The sequence below is a fragment of the Bos grunniens genome, chromosome 1, assembly GCF_055505025.1.
Source record: "Bos grunniens cultivar Pamir isolate PY7600 chromosome 1, Bosgru_T2T1.0, whole genome shotgun sequence".
NCBI lineage: Eukaryota > Metazoa > Chordata > Mammalia > Artiodactyla > Bovidae > Bos > Bos grunniens.
In genome coordinates, this window is record NC_141165.1 from 108906016 (window position 1) to 108912586 (window position 6571).

The window sequence follows — 6571 nt, forward strand, 5'->3', positions numbered from 1 at the left end:
TTCGGGTCTGAGAACTCAAACATAGTCTCTACCACTGAATTTGTTACTCAATTACCCACTGTCTAGAATCCCTCCTTATGGCATTGCATACAGCTTACCTACCAAAGAGACCACTATCTGAGAGCATTTATTTAGTAGATTTTGCTATCTTAAATAACACCATAGAACATAGAAGAATGTTCTATAAAGGTGCTCAACTGTTGTTTGGAACTGAATCACTAACCATCATTTATACTCTACTGTAAATTCAATATAGTTAGGAACTGGGTTGCATTCATCTTTGTATAAAATAAGTACTAGCTTATCACCAAGAGAAGACTAGACGTTCCATGAACAAACTTATCAAGCTTTAAGTTTTAGTTTTCAGGAAATACTAAGGGCAACACTTTGCCATAATCCTCAGATTATGTGGTAAATTCATGGCCACTTTTTTGTTGTTGTTGTTTTGAATTTTTCTTTCCCTAATTTATAGGATCCCAAAGAGTCAAATAAACGTGAAATATTTGATTTAATTTTTGATTTTGCGTAAAAAATATGTCCAATAGAGAAAAGATTGTCCTTAAAGATTTTCAAAATTATTATTAGAGTATAAGAGGAAAGCAAAATTTGAGCTGATGTTTATTAATAGCAAATAGACAGTGGTAAGCATTCTTCTTTAACATTCACAAATTAGAGAGCTAAGATAGTGTGTGAGGAGTAGTATAGGGAACTCCTGCTTTACATCAGAAGTTCGCAGAAATTTATAAATAGTTTTAACATGTCATTCAAATGGTTTGTAAAAGTTTGTGTGGACTAAAGGTTGTCTGTTTTAAAATGCATGATAAATTCTCAATTAAATATAGGGGCTGGATAATACAATTAGAATTACAGTTTCAGTATTTTCATCTCACATTTTAATACAAGAATGAAATAATATATTGCTCTCAGTGATGGTAAGCAATTTGTCAGTAATAAATCTGGATAATATATCCAAAAGATAATTCAGTTTTGCAATTCCCTTCACAGTATGACTAAGCCCATAAAAACCATTTAATTCACTTCATCATAGTTTTATTTAGTATCCAAACCTAAAGCAACTACATGGGCCTCCCTGGTGGCTCAGACGGTAAAAGCATCTGCCTACAATGAAGGAGACCTGGGTTTGATCCCTGGGTCGGGAAGATCCATTGGAGAAGGAAATGGCAACCCACTCAAGTATTCTTGCCTGGAAAATCCCATGGATGGAGGAGCCTAGTAGGCTACAGTCCATGGGGTCACAAAGAGTCGGACACGACTGAGCAACTTCACTTTCACTTTCATACCTAAAGCAAGCTATATAGTGCATGCATGTGTGCTCAGACACTTCAGCATGCCCAACTCTTTGTGACCCTGTGGGCTGTATCCTGCCTGGCTCCTGTGTCCATGGGATTCTACAAGCAGAAATACTGGAGTGGGTTCAGTGTCCTCCAGGGGATCTTCCTGACCCAAGGATCGAATCTGCACCTCTCTTGCATTGCAGGTGGATTCTTTTACCCACTGAGCCACTTGGGAAGCCCATATAGTTCTTCATATTATATCAAAGATGTGTAAACGTTTAAGTGATCATTCAGATCATGGTGCACTAATTTTCAAAATATTCAATTCATTCATTCAAGACATACATACCAAAACCTGACTATGTGTCAGTTTCTGGGCTTTAATGAGTGCTATAGTCTCACAAACATTTTAGAATTCATAATGCAACACATTAGGAAAGTATTGGGAGTGGAATTTCATGTTCAATGTTTGAGCAGGGTGGGAATCACCATATCAGTTTTCATTAAATCATTTTTTTCCAAAGTTGGTAAGCATGGTACCAAATTTCTTTTTTAGTAAAACTACTATTTCTAAGGACTACTAATCTCTTTTTTTCTTATAAATCAGGCAGATATATGCATTCTTTGTTAAAAATGTGCCATCACTTTGTACATAACTGACTTTATAGGTACATCCTGAAACTAGAAGTTGGTAAGAAAGGTCAGGAAGAGGAAATAGTAAGAGAAATTCTTCAGTAAGCATAAAGCGGGAGCTTTAATCAAGTGGATGAGTTTTAATATTGTTATTTTGCTGTGTACTATTCAACATAAAAAATGTTTAGTCATTATAAAGGATATTTTATAGTTTAAAACATACTGTTTGGGGTTAGAAATTCTGATAATATCTGTATTTTTCTTTTAAAAATTTAACTTGCAATTAAATTTTCTCTTTCAATTCACTCATATTGAAAGAGAAATGTACAGTTCAGTTCAGTTCAGTCACTCAATCGTGTATAACTCTTTGTGACTCCATGAATCACAGCACGCCAGGCCTCCCTGTCCATCACCAACTCCTGGAGTTCACTCAAATTCATGTCCATTGAGTCGGTGATGCCATCCAGCCATCTCATCCTCTGTCGTCCCCTTCTCTTCCTGCTCCCAATCCCTCCCAGCATCAGGGTCTTTTCCAATGAGTCAACTCTTCACATGAGGTAGCCAAAGTATTGGAGTTTCAGCTTTAGCATCAGTCCTTCCAATTAACACTCAGGACTGGTCTCCTTTAGGATGGACTGGTTAGATCTCCTTGCAGTCCAAGGGACTCTCAAGAGTCTTCTCCAACACCACAGTTCAAAAGCATCAATTCTTTGGCGCTCAGCTTTCTTCACAGTCCAACTCTCACATCCATACATGACTACTGGAAAAACCATAGTCTTGACTAGATGGACCTTTGTTGGAAAAGTAATGTCTCTGCTTTTTAATATGCTATCTAGGTTGGTCATAACTTTCCTTCCAAGGAGTAAGTGTCTTTTAATGTACATTTAACATGTCCTTAATTAGAAAACTAGATATTAGTCACTTTGACATGGAGAGGCACAAATGATATTTATATTTTAGCTCTTTTGAAATGGCGCTTGTTCATGAAAAATGTTAACATTTTTAGAAAATTAATGTATACAAATCATTAGCATATATTACAGATGGACAATGATATATAGACCAAATTGAATCTTATTCATTGAATACAATATAATATGCATAGGTCATATTCATAAGTCTTGCCAAAATATATTCAATGGTAAATATATTGATGTGCTAGGGTTGCTATAACAAAAAGCATAGACCGGATGGCTTAAAACAACAGAATTTTATTTTTCTGACACTTCTGGAAGCTGGAAGTCCAAGATCAAGGTGTTGGCAGATTTAATTTCCTTTGAGGCCTCTATGGTTGGGTTGCAGATGGATATCTTTTCACTCTGTCCTCACAGGGACCTTTCTGCTCTGTGGGTGCATCCCTGTTCTCTCTCTTTGTGCCCAAATTTTCTTTTCTTATAAGAGCTATAGTCATACTGAAATAAGACCCAACCTAAAAGATTCATTTTAACTTAATCACCTCTTTAAAGTCTCTACCTCCAGCTAAGTCACATTCTGAAGTGTTGGGAATTAGAATTTCAATATAGGGATTTTGGGTGGAACACAGTTCAGTCCTTAGCAGTAAGGTAATGACTCCATATTGAAATAAATTCCTTATGAAAGGACAATGGGCTTTGTCTTTCCTATGCTCTTTAACTTCATAATCATTAAGTCAACTTTGTATTACATATTTCAGGAAAGCTCTTTGGATCCATAAGGATTAATGTACTGCAGCTTTGCATATCTTCTGTTTCACAGAAAGAATTCAGGTTCAGGAAACAGATCCTTGGTCTAATTGTTTTATCAGGACAAAACATCATGTTTAATGAGTAAATGCTTTCCCTTACTATTAAACTGCAATAGGATTCTGATCCTATTATTTCCTGACTTCTCTCACTTAAAGTTGATGTTGCATTGTTTTTGTTTCAACATACAAATGCGGAGCATCTTACATTTCTGCTTTTATTCAGACTAAAAGGTACCGTGAATCTTTGCATGTTCTACTGTTGTTAGCATTTCTGTTTTCCCTACTTTTGCTTCCTGAGAAATATGCTTCTTCCATGGCTCTTATACTTGTTCTCTTTACTGGAAATATTTTTAAGGTTTCTATGACCGTTTTGCTCAAAGACTAGCTAGGTGTAAACCAATCTCATATAACATAGAAAAATGCGCTCTGAGGCCACCAAAATCTTTATTCTGGTTGTCACAAAGAATCTACAAGAATCATGAACCATGTAACTAACATATAACCATGTGTTAAGGATCTTTCTCTTGGAATTCCATGGTATTGGCAAAAGGTATAATAATAATATGATTATGCATACATATATAATGATTATTTTATAGCGATAACTATAAATGCCACATACACATATGGGATAATACGTAAAAGATAGACACACTAGCTTCTAATCTCCATTTACAGGTATCTCTTTAGAAGTGGTTTTGACTATTGTAGACTGTTTCCCAGGTGGTTCAGTCATAAAAAAACTGCCTGCCAATGCAGGAGGCACAAGACACAGTTTTGATCCTTGATCTGGGGAAGATCCCCTGGAGTAGGAAATGGCAATGCACTCCAGTATTCTTGCCTGGAGAATTCCATGGACAGAGAAGCCTGGCAGACTATAGTTGATGGGGTCACAAAGAGTTGGACACGATGGAGCAACTGAGCATGCACTCTACAGACTAAGCATTTGAAAGTCGTAGACTCTGATTTGCCAGTCAAGATCCTCTGCTGCGTGTGCCATCTCGCAGCTTATCCACACCATCTACTCTGAGATGTCTGCTTCCCATTTCAGTGATCGTAATTAGGTTCCCGAGAAGTGTTAAATTGGCTTGTTAATCCCTGAGATGTCTGCTTAATGTTGTATCTTTATTCTAAATCAAGCATACAATGTCTGCACTTTCTGTTATTTGCGTTCTCTACTTAAAATGAGCATTGCTTTTTAAATCATGGCATGAAAGAAAAACACCAATACAGTATATTAATGCATATATATGGAATTTAGAAAGACGGTAACAATAACCCTGTATATGAGACAGCAAAAGAGACACTGATGTATAGAACAGTCTTTTGAACTCTGTGGGAGAGGGAGAGGGTGGGATGATTTGGGAGAATGGCATTGAAACATGTATAATATCATATATGAAACGAGTCGCCAGTCCAGGTTCTATGCACGATACTGGATGCTTGGGGCTGGTGCACTGGGATGACCCAGAGGGATGGTACGGGGAGGGAGGAGGGAGGAGGGTTCAGGATGTATACCTGTGGTGGATTCATGTTGATATATGGCAAAACCAATACAATATTGTAAAGTTTAAAAAAAAAAAAAAACAGAAAAAAAATAAAGCTTTTGGGGAAAAAGTAAAAAAAATAAATAAATAAATAAAAAATAAATCATAGCATGAGGGTGAGTTTAAATCACCTTTCATAGCAAAAATCTATCTCTGTCAAATTTTTTACTTCATTATTTTTTTTCTGAACCAAGACACATCCTATATACTTTTTAAAAAAATATCTACAAATAACAATGATTTGGGGCATTGCCCTTGAATTGTTTTCTTTCCAGAGTCCTTACAAAGAAAGCTGACCATATTATTACATTATATTTGTATATAGAAAGCAACCATATAAGCAAAGGCTCACAGCTTATTTGGAAACTTATTGAAAACTTCTATAAGATAAAAATTAAAGAGAGTCATTAACATCATCAGACATCTCTCTCAAAGATTAAAGGTGTGTTTGTATGGAACAAAGTAATATCTTAACAATAAGCCACAACTTGCAATTATATATTAACCATATTTCTAATGGAGCCCCTTTTTCCTTTATGTACCTAAACTGCATATTGCATTCAGAGTATAAAATAAAAGTGTCATGAAGTACACTGGAGGATGAGCGCCGAGCACGGACAGCTGCAGCAGTCTGGGGGCCGGCGGGGCGGAGTCCTGGGGACAAGAAGTCCAGAAGGTGCAGCCGGGGCAAAGAAACCTACTCCATGTACATCTATAAGGTGCTGAAGCAGGTGCACCCCGACATCGGCATCTCCTCCAAGGCCATGAGCATCACGAACTCATTTGTGAACAATCTGTTTGAGCGGCTGGCTGGCGAGGCCACCCGGCTGGCCCAGTACTCGGGCCGAACCACACTGACGTCCCGGGAGGTCCAGACGGCCGTGCGTCTGCTGCTGCCTGCGGAGCTGGCCAAGCACGCTGTGTCCGAGGGCACTAAGGCCGTGACCAAGTACACCAGCTCCAAGTAAGCCGGGGCCCGACCTTAATAAAGGCTGCACTGCTCAAAAAAATAAAATAAAATAAAATAAAAGTGTCACGAAGTATAAAAGTATGAAAAAAAAATATTTCCCTAGCAAGTGAAAATATTACTTCATTTTCTGAGGATATTGATTTCAATGGCTTCTGCTCTGTATTCTTATAGATACATATTCTCTATTACTTATTTCAAATAACATGAAGTAACAAATTATTTTATATGATTTAAAATTTGTATTAGAGTGTACGAGTCAGAGGATTTTTCTTTGTGTGTTTGCAATCAATCAAAACATCTTTAAATAGTTTCTAGAGGAAATGAATTGATCAATTGCTATTATTAAGCCCACAGAATCTTAAGAAATTCTGAATACCAGGCTGTAATGACTCATAGTGAGGAG

General features: G+C 37.0%; 1 pseudogene across 1 annotated transcript; it reads left to right on the forward strand.

Moving 5' to 3' along the window:
- Window positions 1–5798: 5798 nt before the first annotated feature.
- Window positions 5799–6202, forward strand: LOC147380066 (histone H2B type 2-K1 pseudogene; annotated as a pseudogene). Its single transcript, XR_015169092.1, has one exon. The product of XR_015169092.1 is annotated as a histone H2B type 2-K1 pseudogene (transcript).
- The last annotated feature ends 369 nt before the right edge of the window (window positions 6203–6571 follow it).